We start from the raw sequence: 16,017 nt of genomic DNA, 5'->3' as shown, positions 1-16,017 counted from the left end.
GAGAGGGGGAGATCATCGGTAACCGGAACTCTCCCGTGAAAGTTCGCCCATTACATCATTAAGAAAGACGTAAGAGACTGTGTGCGTACATTGTACAAATCAACTTTTATTTTCGGAGTCAATGCTCCCAGGCCCAGACCTGGTGAAAGACCCCGCGCCATCGAGGACTACCCCGCACCTCTACCACAATTTGTCACGTAGGATGGGACACAACGGTAAAGAAAGAACTTTTATTTAGGGCGAACTTGCGCCCGAACAAGACGAGAGGAAACGAGCAAAGGTCCTTGCGTCTCGTTCGATCTCCGAGAACGACTGCCTGCGTTCGTGGCGTGATCTCTTGCGGGATCTCCCCCTCGCAGTGCTCGTGCGCTCGCGCCTCCGTTGGCGAACACAGACAAGCTCGCGCTCCCGGTGCCGAGTTTGCGCTGCCGGTTGCAGCCGGTTCTTGCGCGTGCAACGCGGCCCACTTTGCGACATCTCCGAAAGCATGCGGCGGTCACGTACCACGAGACACAAGGGATGGACAGACCCATGGCTTTAGAAGCTTCGCCCCTAAAAAGAGCAAGTGCACAAGGAAGTCATATGTTAGTAACGCACCTTATGGATAACGCAAACTTACGTTGCGTCTCGCTCCACCGTATACAGATGCGGGCGATGTTGCACAATAAATGGAAGCCTAAGAATAACTTGTTAAACACGACAATGCAAGCGTTCTCTCCTTCCGACTTGCCTGAATAATTACAGTCGTCCAGGGTAAAGAGTATGTCTCCCTTCTCACAAGTGAGATGAGTTCTCGTTGAAGTGGTTGGTTTTCCTGACATATACCCTCTTTTCCTTGTGATGGTAGACGTCAAAAAAGTTAAGTGTTTATGCTTACATTCATCTCCTTTTTTTCTCTGCGAACCTACAAATTTTAACTCTCGAAACTGAATCCATCCTCAATGCGTGTTGTCTTTAAAAGCGCAAACTTTGTATTGGGACCGATGCTGACCTTTAAAAAAAACTAATGCACTTCCCCAATGGCTGGTTGCTCGACCGCAAAGCTGTGACGAGATCTATGGACACAGGGCGCGTGCGTGACACTGGACTTCTGTTGTGTGGAAGCGGTTATCGAAAATCCCGAAAAAGGAACGCTTCTAGATAAGCCAATACACGCATCGATAAAGCAGAAGGAGTGCAATGCTACACCTCTATCCCATGAACCACGTATCGGTATACAGTAGCCGAAGGATTTTTCGGACAAGGAGGGGCACGAAAAACTGTCCGGCTAACAGAGCAGTCCGAAGATCCCGTGAGTCGCAGAAACTAACTTATTTTATTTCACTACCTTCCTTGCCTTAAGTTCTTTCCAGTGAGAACGTCTTCTTGCATCTCTGAAAGCGTCACATTTTCTTCGTAAACATTCGACAACAACGCCAAAGCGCTGGCAATGTCTTGCGTTGATGATTGTGAGTGTTCGGGAGTGTCGGTCCACGAATGACCCGTTTCCGGCTTTCGAGATTGCTTCTGCCGCAGACTACATGCAAAATTACAGCTCCAAGATGAAAGTTTGCTAGCTCGGCGGGAGTCAAGCCACTCCTCATCCATCCGAAGCTAGCCAGGCGGCTTAGGATTTAAAATTGCGTCGTGCTAAAGTCGCACGCCCGGCAGTGTCGCGGGAAATTGTGTCCGAAATATGAAACATTTGAATATAGTTTGTCCTAAATATCCGTTGTTTATATACACTACTTCTATAGGACAATTAGCGGTTCCTCGGGAAAGTCCGGAATATCCATAGGTCTGAATTTTGGAATCCGAAAATACAGCCGGCTAGTGTACAGTTAGACCATTTTTAGATGCGTTAACTTAGTGCGCAAAAAATGTCGCGTGCTTCCATTCTGCGCATGCTGTTGGTATGTTTGAAGATTGGACGATCGATTAGGTGCACTTTCATAGAAGGTTCGAAGACCTTTTAGCGAAGGTTCTCACGTAATTTTAGCGAAGGTTTTGCCGCATTTTTCACGCACTTTTGATGTGTGATACTTTCCCGCTTCTGCCAGTTTTTCACAAAGGGATGACAAATATTTTCGTAAGGATTTAAATGATGCTCTAAAGTGGGGACGAAGCGGTTCGATTTGTGATACTTAACGAGTCTATTTCGTACAGAATGATTGCCCAAATACGATGACCACAATTCTTGAAAAAAGAACGGCTGCACCTGTAGATTTTTCTCACAAGAGAAGTGCGGCCACATGATCATAACTGGGTGATGATTTACCAGAATTAGCTTTCTTCTACTGACTCGTTGGAAAGAGTGATCTGTCACGTTTCCAACTCTATACTGTGGATTTTTTAAGCTAAGCTTGTGCTGCTATGGTTCCACGTATTTGTACGCCCGAGAACAAACACTCCCGAGATTTCACGCGCTTTGAATCGCGGGGCGTTTGAATATACCCAGGGGCGTTGGGAAATGAATGTTCAGGTGTGAGTACGATTAGCGCGCAATCACCACTTAATTCGAAGGTCGTTTAAACTACCATTTCTTCCTCAGGCTTCAACGTCTCGTGACTTGGATATTCAAATGGGATGGATTGGTTGTCATCAATACGAACATATTTTTAATCAGTATAGTCAAGATAAAAGTGTGTGCGTGTATGTGTTCGTCTTTCGCAGGAATAATGGCCGTCGAGGCTCGAGAGAAACAGAATTTGTTCATACGTTTAGCTGTTCATACAAGAAACGAGCTTCTCAGAGCACAGAACAAACTCGGGCCATGTAGTTAGGCGAAATATACGAAAACCTGTGGGCGACCAAGGTAAGAGAGTGATGCCTCGAGTCAGGTCAAGAAGAAGGAGAGCGCCAAAACCTCTATCGAGGGAAGAAATAAGGAAGTTCGGAAGCAAAGCTCGGACTCGAGCAGCGAATTACAGGAGTGGTTTGAGGTCAGTAGGAAAGGCCTTCTTCCTACAGTGCACCTAAGTAGGCTGTTGGCGAAGAAGAAGAAGATCATGATGATGATTCTGATGATGACACCTTTGATTTAAATTCCGTGTTACCTCTCTGTCGTGTCCTAAAAAGCTCTACTGATCATCTGCAGAGAGTGGAAAGGATGTAATTCTTTTTGTTTCTCTCCTTGACAGCGGATACAGCATGGACATCCCCGATTGCCAATGCTGGGAGCGGTCCACAACTTCTGAGAATGCTTCGAAAAATGCTGGACTTCTTCCTTACCGTGAACGTGCCGCTAGAGGTCTTCTCGATATTCTCTGCACAAATACTTCTAGACCTGCCCTCGGCGGTGGTGACGGGCCTCCTTTCAGCGTTCTCCAACCTTTTGGTCTTTCTGGACTGGCTGTGTCACAGCCTCTCTCCCCAACTCTTCCTGTACATTGGGGGATTTTTAGCTGGTGTCGTCTTTTCGAGGTTAGTTAGACACTGCCACAAAAATTAACTTTGTTTAAGGAATAAAGATTAAAACAAACTTTGTTCAGTTAGCAGGAACTAGCCTTTGGTAACCCACACAGCTCCGTTCCAGTCACGAAGCCCTATTGTTTAACCGAACAATCACAAAAATGTTTTAAAACTTTCAAATTTCCCACCACACTGACGCAAAACTAGTAGCATAGACGAAGCGACTTCTGCGTATCTGTTGCGTGTGTTGGTGGTGGATGGTCTCAAGTGTAGTTTAATTATGTGTAACTTGTTGGCTGTCTGTTCACTGCAGTGCGACCAATGCAGCCAAGGATTTTTTCCTGTGTAGAATATTCTTGCAGCCAAAAGAAACTGGCTCTTTGTCAGACCTTGGCACAGAGGCTGACAACGAAAACCTGTGGGAGTCCGAGCCCAGTTCAGCTACGACGCCTGAAGACTCACACGTATCCGATTCTGACGTAGGTTTCAACAATGATGAAGGCTCACAGGTATTTAATCTGGACGTAGAGTTCAACTCCGAACATGACGTATCTAACTATCCTATAGATAGTCTTATGAGGGACTTCTACCACGATGAATCTTCGGACAACACAACACCTCAAAGTCAGACATATCTCCTTTTATCCGTAAATGCGCATTTGACCAATTGATTCATTTGTTATAATGTTTAATTATGAGATTGATTATGAGGTTTCATTATGAGGCTCAGACTGTTTGATTATGAGGTTTAACGCGCCGACGCTACACAGGCGATGAGGCGCGCCGTAATGGAGGGCTCCGGATTAATTTGGACAACCTGGGTATCTTTTAACGTGCGCCGAAATCTGCACACGGGCGTTTTCGCTTTCGCCTTCCATCAGAAAAGCGACCGCCACAGCCGGGATACTAACCCGCGTCTTCGGATCCAGCAGCACAACGCCTAAGCCACTGAGCCACAGCTGCGGCAGACCAAAGCTCAGAGGGAGGTTTCATGCTAGAGTTCACGGCCCTAAGGGTCGAACCTTCGAAATCAGAAACCTTCGAACTGTTTCTAACCAGATGTGCTTTCCACGGGTGGGTGTAGAATTGTTTGTTTAGAGCGAACAGTTAGACAGAAACCGCCCTTCTCACAAGGGATAATTGAATGTATGATTGGGCAAGATTGTTCGTCTAAATCTGACTCGGTGAACAGCACTGAAAAAAAAACACAATGAAGGGACGCTTTATCAGAGCGCCGAGCGGGTCTGTTGCCATTGCCTCTGGTGAAGCCAGCCGCCGTGCATGTGCGCATTGTCGGCACCTTCCAGACGGGAGGCAAAGTGCGTAGTCTATAACCCCATCAGTTGTCTTTGCGTGTGCCTTGAGCACGGTTAAAGGGGCCCTGCAACACTCTTTGATCAGTGCAAGCAAACCTGCGTGACTTTTAGATTACACTGGCAGGAATATCTGAGCCAAATATTACACGTGCACGTGAAGCGGTGAGCGCGCAAATCACCGTGAAAGACGCGGAAAAACCAAACGCGCTCTCATCCGTTTTCCTCATTATGCACCCCTGGCATGGCCTAAACGACGTCACTGAGGCCATGGCTGTCCTATTGGCTGTCGCTTGTCAACTTCGAGGCTTATTTCTCGCATTTCCTGAGACGATTTGCCGTCGTCGGAGCTGTGTACAAGCCTCTTCTATGTCTGAACCTGTACGCACAGTTTTGGCGTTTTTTTTCTGTTTTGAGTGCGCGCGGAGTTTGAGTTACGAACGGAGTACTCCCCTGTCAACAAGACCACTTGACAACGAACGTTGATTGCTTCAAAAACGCCCTACCAGCCTTAGCGCGCCCTTGAGAGCAGGCAGCTATAAGCGCGTTTACATGAATGCGACAGTAGCGTATCGCATTGGTTTGTCGAATTGGGCAAATTCGATGCGTTTGCGTTTACATGTATGCGCATTGGAGCCTAGCGCCACCCTGTGTCATATCTGAGAGTTACGGTGTCGCATTTCCGGTGTTGTTACCAGTTTCCGGTAGCGGGCTAGTTTCTTGTGGGCGTTTTGGCAGCTGTCGCAACCGACGTTGATCGCGGCGTTCGTACACGCGAGAATGTTCGGTAATGCTGCTCTTCGGCTGCAAGTTCTGTTGCTTCTGGCGGCGTGGACGAATCTTCATCTGTTTTAAGGACGATAGTCTTTCTTGGGCTACTTAAACCCAGAAATTTTCGTCGGTCTGTATGTCTGTCTGTCCGTCTGTCTGTCTGTAACTCGATTCAGCCACCCGGCGAAAGCAAAATTGATCATGCGCAATAGTCTTATATACTCACAGCCAAATATAAACGTCTAAGCCCGGTTTATATGTTCATACTTGTCAACTTTGTTGAACAAGAACAAGACATTAAACAAATATAAGACAGGAAATTATATATGGTACGTACTCACGTAAGATAATATTGATGTCGAGTTATGGCCGTCATTCAACCCAAACGGTTAAGCGTTTGTTTACACTTGTTTCGTTTGTTGTAAAATGTCCAAGCACTCCGGCACTCCGCTGGCAGATCAGCCGGCGAGCCGACGCTGAGCAGACGACACATCTCTTTGCCGGAAGTGCGTGAAAAAGCCGCCAGATAGCAGGATGTCTACCTCATGACGAACATCTGGGAATCGATGACGTAGATATGCGAAGATGGCGGCGTCCAAAAACACGCAGGGAAGGGTGAGAAAAGGGCGACAAACTTTGCAACAAACGTGTGACCTTTCCAATGCACGTAAAACAGTAATACTTGGCACAGCTGACGTTGACGACCCAATCTAAAGATTGCGCTAGTTCATTTAGTGTGCTCAAAACACCTTTCAGGGCCCCTTTACAAATGCTCGTTATTTTTTAAATTTTGGCTAAATTAGTCTACGCACGCCCAAAAATTGAAGATGGGCCGAGTCCTGGCGAGGCATTTTATTTCGGGACTGAATGTCATCAAAGTCCACAGAAAAACACGCTGTCTTTGAATGGTGAAACAAAGCCATCACGAGGAATCTGATAGATCAGAGGACACACGACACAATCTTCTGAGAATTCGCAATATACAAAGAACACACGAGTAGCTCCGCTAACAAAATAACGACGGGATTTTATATCTCGAGGTGTTGCTTTGAAGTCCTACTGCTGAGAACACTATTTTCCCGTCGCACAGACGCAACCTGGCCTGTCCCAATGGCTAGTGTCACCCAGTACCACCCAGGATCGGAGGTGAGTGCGATGTACATTATCAACGTTTGGTAGCACGCTAATAAACTGGACCTTTATTTTCTAAGCGGCGGAGGCATCGGCGATGAAGACGGTGACAGTAAGGCTCAGCGCCACCACTTTACGTCCGATGTTTTGTGATATTTGTTATGCCATTAGGACATAAAAAATGACGACCAAGCGCTGAGTTCCTCTCTCAGTAATTTGAAATGTATTTTTTTCTTTGATTGCCCTATTTTACGTGCGCCGTTAACCCCTTAAATTCACTTCACGCCGTATACAAACTATCCTTTCCCCCACAGAACACGCCTCGACATTATCTTCCTACCTCAATATTTCCCTGCATCCGCCTTGTGGTTTACATAATCCACACCGTACCTCGTAAAGTGAGAATGTACAAACAGCCCCATTCCTCCCTGCAGTGTCGTGACGGCGACGGCCTCGAAATGCACGATGTAGAAACAACCGCTCGCATTGAAGGCGGACTCCGAGACATTTTATTCTATATGATGGCCTTTCTTTTATAGCCGGTTAGTAGCCCCCTGGAATGTAGAGCATCGAAATTCAAGGATCTGAGAACTGTGGTATTACACTCCCCTCCAACTTTTTCCGCATCAATGAGGAGTGGGAGGGCACAGTGGTCATCTCCAAACTGAAGAACCACGAGGCTCCTGTTTTTCGAGGCCAGGTCGCGGCCACGTCGCAACGGTACCTGGGCTGAGGTACTCCATCCATGGTAGAAATGGTACCGAACTGCACACCGTGTGCTCAGGAATGTTTATTGCTTCTTTTTTCTAGATAATTTCATGGGCTATCTCACCTAGGGCTGAAGTGGCAAATCTTGTGTCGAACACAACAGTCGAGATTCCGGTCAGTGACACTGACCATTGGTTTCCCTAAGACAGATGAACCGCACCAAAGGGAATTTAAATATCGATTCTGTGTAGTGTCGTGCTTTAGCTGATGGCTATCTTCTTCTTCATTAGAGATCGATAACTAGAATCATAGAGATAAAATCATGAAGAGAGCGTTACCTTTAGAGCACGAAAGGGAATTTAAATATCGATTCTGTGTAGTGTCGTGATATAGCTGATGGCTATCTTCTTCTTCATTAGAGATCGATAACTAGTATCATAGAGATAAAATCATGAAGAGAGCGTTACCTTTAGGCGTTATGCGCAAGATATTTTCGTGTAGGGGAAACGACGTTCTTCTCGATTCTTTTGGCCAAGTTTCAAGAAACCCGTGTTGTGTCGCGGGCGGTGGCTGACGACAAGGGCCCGGCTACTGGAGCGACACACGACGGGTGACGGTACGGCCGGAGGCACGACCACCGAGAACGAGTCCAGACCCGCTGGAGCCCCAACAACCGACTGAGCCGACAAGCGGCCGTTTATTCACGATGACACACGGAGACACGAGTACACGCCGGATTGGGTAGCTCCAATCACGTCTGTCGTTCAACAACTACATCTATCAGGCCCTCTCAACACAGAGGCGCACACAGTGCGCGTGCGCCCCGAAGGATGGCGCCAGTGTTTCACCACAAGGCAGACCTTAGCGTCGGGGCTGTTAAACGCCATGTGAAACCTCACAAACTGCGAATGTATGGAAAACTATTTATTCAGCTCGTGACACAGCTAAGAGCTGATCAGAAAACGCTTCCACTTACAATGGCGAATTCACGAAAACCATAAGAAAGTCCGGCTTCACCAAGGGCAGTTATCATCATCGTCGCCATCTTAACCCATGCACGCTCCACGCGCTCACGCCACAACCCACTTCTTCGACGCAAAAGCTACTCCACCATGGTCTTCCCGGATATCACGGCCTTCCGAGTCCTCATCGCGGTCCTCCTAGCCTGGTACAGCTGCCGCACCGTCAAGAATGCCGTACCGGGCATCGGCTTCCTAAGGCGAACCAGCAACCCTGTCGCCAGCATTGACATGGTGGTCAATGACAGCACGAGTCCCAACGACACCGGAGTTTCCGAGAGAGCCGCTGACGGTGGAAGTAGCGGGGCAGGCGTTCCTGCAGGGAGGTACTACTTGCCAGAGCAGAAAGACGCGAGTGCGGGAGACGGCCGAGACTTGGAGAACGAAAACAGTACTTCCGAGAGCGTAAACACAGCGGAGGACGTGAGCACAGATACCGAGGAAACTGCCAACAGAATCTCAAGTTCAGCGGATGAACCAGATGCTGCAAAGGGCGGGTCAACTGATGTCATCGGCCGACCCGTTACTACGTATGACGCAAGAAAGCTGAGTAAGTGCATAAAGGAGTCGTACGCAAACTGACGTTGCGTCTCGCTCCACGGTATAGAGATGTGGGTGATATCGCACAGCAAAGGGAAACCTACGAATACCTTTTAAAACAATAAATTGCAAACGTTAGCTCATTGCGAGTGGCCAAAACAGTTACAGTCGTCTTAGTTAAGGAGCATGTCTCTGTTCTTCCAAGTGAGATGGATACTGAGAACCCTTTCTTTGTGTGCGGAGCCTTAATACAAATTTTAGGGCGGAGATGTGTCGTTGAAGTGGCTGGTTAAAACAGTTTGGATCTTAGGCTAACCTAAATTCCTTTCCATTGTGATGGTAGACGTCATAAAAACCTGTTTACGCCTACATTCATCTCCTTTTTTCCCTGGGAACCAACAAATTTGAACTCTCGAAACCGAGTCCGTCTTCAATCTTTCTTGTTTGTAGTGACAATGTGAGCAATGCTCTAAAAAGGGGACGAAGCGGCTGAATTTGTGATGCTGAAGGAGTCGATTTCGTATATTGTGATTGCCCGCGTCGGGCGACCACGATTTTTGAAAAGAAAACAGGCGAACCGTGATACTGTTCTCAGAGGAGGCAAGTTCGGACCGACGATCAAAACTGCATACCGATGGTTTGCCATAAAAAGCTGTCATCCGCTCAGTATATTGGAAACAGCGATCTATCACGTTTCTAACTCCATTTTGTGGATTGTTTCAGACGAAGCTTGTATTGCTAGGGTTCCATTTATTTCTGACGTCCGAGAACAAACGCTCCCGAGACTTCTCGCGTCTTTGAAGCGCGAGTACCTTCAATACTGCAGAGGCGTTGGAAAATGCTTGTCCAGGTGTAAGTGCGATTAGCGCGCAATCAGCGCGTAAATCGCAGTCCAATAAAACACCATTTCTACCTCAAGCTTATACGTCTCATCACTTAAAAATGCATTTGGGCGAATTAATTATCATTAATAGCCGACGTTTCCAAAACAGTAGAGTTAAGATAAAAGTGTGCGTGTGCATGTGTGTGTCTTTCTCGGGAATGGCGGCCGTCAAGGCCCAAGAGAAACGGAATTTGTTCATACCTTTCATTTAAATTGGGCGTTACCTCAGTTTCCGGTGTTACAAAGCTACGCTGGTCATCTGCCTTCACAGAGTGGAAAGGATCTAAATTTTCCTCCTTTCCTCCTGGTCAGAAGACACCGGATCGGTAGCCACGATTGCAGACCGGCTGAGAGGCCGACGCCTGCTGAGCATGCTTCGTGACCTCGTAGACGCCCTGTCCTCGGTGGATGTGCCACGCCTGGTATCGGCGCTCAGCCACTTCTGGACCGAACGGCTGTGGAAGGGCCCGTTCACGGTCTGGCTCGTCCTGTTTTCGTTTGTCGCTGGTATTGTCGTAGACTGGTAAGTAGCACCCGGCCACAACGATTAATTTATACGGGCAATGAAGACAAAGTACAATTCTATTCAGTTTTAAGGAAGTAGTCTTCGGTAACCGATGCAGCGCCATGTCGGCCTCGAAACGCGTTTGTATATATAAAAAAGGCAAAAAGTAATAGAATAATTACCATTCCTGCTAGCGGAAAGTTGAGAGTAGCGCGAAAGCTAAAGGTTTGTCCAAACTTCCCTATAAGGGTGTCCAATCGGTCCTCAAGCCATCAAAGACCCAAATAGCGAATAAATACCGAACCCACTTTACGATTTCTCCCGCACTAAGTAAACGCATCTACGAACAATCTAAATATATACGGATGCGTCGATTACGAGATAGATATTCTACTGCACAGCTTCTTCCTTACCAATGCGGGTATTCCCTTATCTAGAACCGTTCCTTTTCCGCGATTTCAAGTAACCGTTTTGACAGAATGAAATCCAGGTTTCACGCACGCGCCCTGTGTCCTTAGATCTTATCAGAGCTCGCCGGTCGACGAACCGGTCTATGGGGAAATGCATTCGTTTTTTTTTTTTTTTTGACAGAGCGCGTTCACCCCCACTAAGAAAGCTTTCGCTTTAAAACGTTGAAACCTTGTACTGGAGTGACGCAACACGGGCAGAAATGGCGCAGTAGAAGCCAATACTAAAAACGTAGTTATGCGTGTTTCAACCGCTCATCAGCATTGTAGTGATGTGATCAAACGGGTCCGGCGGCCCCACTGCAGTCCCCCAGTTACGTTTGTTCGTGGTGGCTGTAGTCGGCATTCGCCAGTCGTACAAACAAGATTCATGACGTCATAGAGACGTCAACGGAAAGGGGCTGGGAGAGTCGCCGCTGCTTGATATTCATTATTTAATATGTCGAGTATTTGTTGGAGGTTTCTGATAATTCTTATCAATGCTATTAGGACAAAGTAATTTTCTTATGTGTGAACCAACCTTGTATTCGTCTTCATGGCCCCTTTAATGTTGTTCGTTGAAAGGACCCTGCTGCACTGTTGATAAACTATTTCCTTCGTTCCTTTATGCCTGAAAGCACTGCGAAGTCTATCTGTTATTGTCTGCACAGAGCGGCACTGCGTGATTCGCTCGTTGCAGCAGATAAGTTACTGCTTTGATATTATTGCGGTTTTTTTTTTTTTGGAAGTCACTATGGAGTGCGCTAGCTGGTGTAACTCAACCGAAGCCGACTAATAGCCGCTCTATTGCTGGGTGACTTCCCTTTAGAGTGCCAGCAATGCCTAGACCGAGAAGGCAGAAAAATGTTTTGAGCAAGTTTATGCGTTATCGGATCGGTGTAGAGCCCTAATATTTTTCGGGGGAAGACATTGTACCCTGCAATATGGTTACTGGGTGCGGTTTTTGCCTAATTCTAACAACATTTCAGATTATTATAAATAATAAATCGCTGCAGGGGCCCTTTAATGAATTTATCGTGCGCCGATATTAAAGCGGCGCAAGAAACTTGTTCCGCTGTAAGTGCAGTGAAAGGGGCAAATGAAAGCCGTTTAAAAAATTAGTGCCCCTCTACTCTGTGAAGAAGGATGACCTGCAAAGCTGGATGAAATCCACGGAGTGCACGAAACAAAAAACGTTTATCCTAATTTGCGAAGGAGCATGCTTCCTAGCCAATTAGCTGAATGAACCTCTGACGAAACCAAGATTTGTTCCTGCAGATAAACATGGAACTGCCTGTGTCCCTCCAGCGTAGTAAGCATCTTACTGTTTGTGTAAGGCCAGGTTCAGACTGTTGCCGCAACTATAGTAATAACTTTAAAGAATGACGTCAATTCACGTCTCAGCTAACCTAACTGCGTGACGTAGCATTTTTTTACGTCCATAGATCACGATACGGGTTTTGCGTCGGTAATCTGAACATAGCCTAACACACAAACCCAATCCGTTCTACCACTAAGGACCCCGGAAAGGTCCCATTGGTCCGTTTAATGTCCGCGGCTTAACCTCGCTCCAGCGCAACGGAGATCCCATTCATCAGTACGGGCATAAAACCTATAGCTATTCTCCATTATTCTCCACTACAAACCTGCGCACGCATAAACCAGCGACCAGTCTTGTGCGCGTCCCTAAAAGTGACAGACGCCGTCGAAAATATCCGCTGAAAGCACTCTGAAGAAGTGATATTGGCTCACGCCGGAGTTCCAAGCGGGAAAGTTGCTATTCATGCGGGATGGATTCGCCGCTACTCCACGAGCCGAACTTGAGGCGGTAACGGCGGTGCAGCAGCTTTCCATTGTTTTTGCACCCATTCGCGCTTGTGTTCGGGCCAACGCTTCAATTATTGCTCTTCTTCCTCCAAACGAACGACATGCATCCGTCCCATAATTATTTAAAACCTAGAAGGCTTTGAGATCAGTTCTCGCTCACAAACACGTGGCTGTCCGTTTTCCTTCCCCCTCGTATACATCTTAATGTGTTTGTAAGATGTCTGCGTAACACATCAACCCACACCCGAACCACTCGATTGAGAAGAACAGCCGACTAACCGCATTGAGCCATGTAATTTCGACATCTAAATCTCCCACCAGCACAACCCGGATTTCATCGGTAGAGGCATGAAGCCTAGCTCTACGTGCATGCCCCCTTTTTTTCTATCCGCAAACTCTGCACACGCATAAACCGGCAACCAGTGATGGTGCATACTTAGGCGTGAAAGACACCGGCGAAAATGTCACTCGGAAGGCCTTCCAAGCTGAGAAAGAAATATGAGCTCAAGCTCGCGTTCCAACCGTGGAAGGTTCTCTTCTACCGGGAGGGATTAGCAGCTACTTGGCGAAGTGAATTTGAGTGGAAACGGCGACGGAGGGTGTCGGTCGTTTTAGGGGGCAGTCCTTTGCAAGCCATTACCTGGGCTTCGCGGCAGCGCGGCGTCTAGTTATATCCGCGCAACCGAGTGAGAGAACGCGGCAGCGACAAAAGAAAGTTAGGGTGAATTGGAGCGAGGGGTGAACTGGAGTACAACACGTGCGGCTACGGCATCATCCCTCTCACTGCCTTTCCCGCACACATGTTTCATGTATCGCCACCAAGGAGCTCCCTCCATCTGACACTTTCCCCAGTCGCTGTTCCATTCTCCGCTGATTTGTGCGGGAGGTTCAAACACGATATGCAACAACATACTCTCTGCTCCCTCGTACGGGGCTAATCCGAACTACGTGACATTTGCGCGGGAAGTTCAAACATGTTTTCAAAGATTCTGGCCAGCGGTGGCGGCGGCGGCGGCGCACTGCTAGGTAGCAGCAGAGTAGTGCACGCCGCCGCGCGTTCGCTGATCACGCGATAACTTCCTGAGGTGCAGCAGAAATGCACCGTGACCGAGAAGACTGCAGCTCACGCTGCGCACAAATTTCATATTAGGGAGTGTAGTAATCATCAGTGCATTTCTTTACGCCCATCTGTGCTTCTGTTTATTTTTCGCTGTCATATGATAACCGCACTACCGCCGTTAGCAGCCGACTGCGCATCTTGCCAAAGGGGCATCGGTGGAGGAGAGGGAAAAATAGTTGTGAAAGAGGTGTCAATGGGGGTAAGGAGCTAGGAGCCACGGAGCGGCGCCGAGTAAATCGATGACACCGGAATGAAAACTAGGGGAGGGGGGGGGGGGGTCGGGGGGCGCGTTAGACATATACTGCTTTGCCGTAAAACAATCTTGCAACGGTGAGTTTGTTCTGAAACCACAGCACCGCTCCGAGTCCAGGGCCTTCACCAAATTGCGAGCTTCTTATCGGCGCGCCTATCTGCAACGGCTATGCCAGCGGCCGCAAATGGCTGCCATCAAAAAATGCTGCCTTCCTCTTGAAGGGTAAATTCACCTGCCAATTTCCCATGCGCGGCATGGATTATAACAAGAGCCCCGAATTCTTTTCTACTTGTACTTTGTCACTATGCAAAAATCTCGGCAGCGTTGGCGGGGCCTTTCTGATTTATATTGAGTAAGCACGCGCTGATCATAATTTACGCCATTTCAGAGTGGGAGCACAGTTCGTTGGTTACGTTCTTCAAAGAAGAGATTGCGAACCAGCTGCTCATACACAGTCTGCTACAAACTCCGCAAAACAAAGAAAAAATTTATTTTCCAGCCCCTTTTGCATATACACCGCATGAATCAGCCAGGATGCATGTCATCCCGCAGATGCGATATCACTTTGACTCAACCTCGATACGTGCAGCTGTGTGCGCCACTGTTGCACGGCGATGTGGAGGATTCTGCACGGCGCAGTCCAAGTTGAGGAAGCGGTCCAAGTTGTCGAAGCGGTTGACGTTGACGTAGCGGTCGAGGTTGAACTTCTCCCGCCACAAGCCCCCCTACCTGACCCCATTCTACTACGCCGCCGCGGCTAGAACGCAGCGCGGGGAGAACATCGACCACGGACCCCGACGTGAGACATGTCTCCTTTTATCCACGCATGCGCATTTGAGCAATTGATTCATCCGTTATGAGGTTGAAATATGATTGATTATGAGATTTATTACAATGTTTGATTATGAGGCTAAGGTTGATTGATATGAGGTTTAACGCGCCGACGCTACACAGGCGATAAGGCGCGCCGTAATGGAGGGCTCCGGATTACATTTGACCACCTGGGGATGTTTAATGTGCGCCGAAAGCTCCCACACGGGAGTTTTCGCTTTTCGCCTCCATCAAAAAGCTGCCGCCGCATCCGGGAATCGAACCCGCGTCTTTGGGCTCACCAGACCAACGCCTTAGCCACGGAGCCACTACGGCGCACGACCAATTCTCAGACTCTTCTGGTGAAGCCGGGAGTCATCGTGCTAGAGTTCGCTGCCCTCAGGGTGTAACTTTTCAAATCAGTTCCATTTTCTCTGGAACGGTTTTTAACTAGATGTGCGTTCCGCGTGTTGGCCTAGAGTTGCTTGATTAGAGCGAATAGCGAGACAGGCACCACCTTTCTCACAAGGGATCATTCAATGTAGGGTTGGGCAAGATTGTTTGACTAATTGCGACTGAGCGAACAGCCCAGCAAAGACACAACAAAGGGACGCTTTAGCGAGTGAGCAGAGCTCCGAGCGGGTCTGTTGCCGTTAACTCTGGTGGAGCAAGCCGCCGTGAATGTGCGCTTTGTCGGCACCCTCCAGACGGGAGGCAAGGTATAGTCTATAGGCCCCTCAGTTGTGCCTGCGTCCATCGCTGTGCCTTGTATCGTGTGCCTTTTGTACGGTATAGCGAACAAAGCAATATCTGGTGGGTAGATTGTACTTCAATTCGACTTCGTGCTATGTCTGTGTAATTTTACGCGAAAGCATTGTACTCGGAGAGCGTATATCCAAAGTGGACGTTCGTCACAGCGCAAATTAATATCATTTCACAATTGTGATTGCGAAATAAAGTTCCGCAGATTACTACCGACTTCACTACCCGAAATAATACATATGTGGTCGATCCAATGTTTAACCGTTCTGTTTAATGTTAGGAAATAAAGTGCATGCAATCGTATATCTATAAATTCTTGTTTCCCAACAGGTCCTTGCGGCTGCCGAGCCACCACCACGAGGAGGCTTCAGCCAACGACTTAGGATTGATCTTAATAAAACTGGCCAGAATATTCAAGAGCATGACGATGCATTGACGCCGTGATATGTATATTTTGTCCCTTTTTTTCGTAAAATCATAGCTGCCAAGTCTGATTTGTTACGCACCGCCCCCCTCTTCTTTCTGACTACTGAAGTTCA

This window comes from Haemaphysalis longicornis, unplaced genomic scaffold (assembly GCF_048455015.1).
Source record: "Haemaphysalis longicornis isolate Haplotype H1 unplaced genomic scaffold, Haemaphysalis longicornis Haplotype H1 scaffold_10, whole genome shotgun sequence".
NCBI lineage: Eukaryota > Metazoa > Arthropoda > Arachnida > Ixodida > Ixodidae > Haemaphysalis > Haemaphysalis longicornis.
This window is presented reverse-complemented; position numbering follows the sequence as displayed.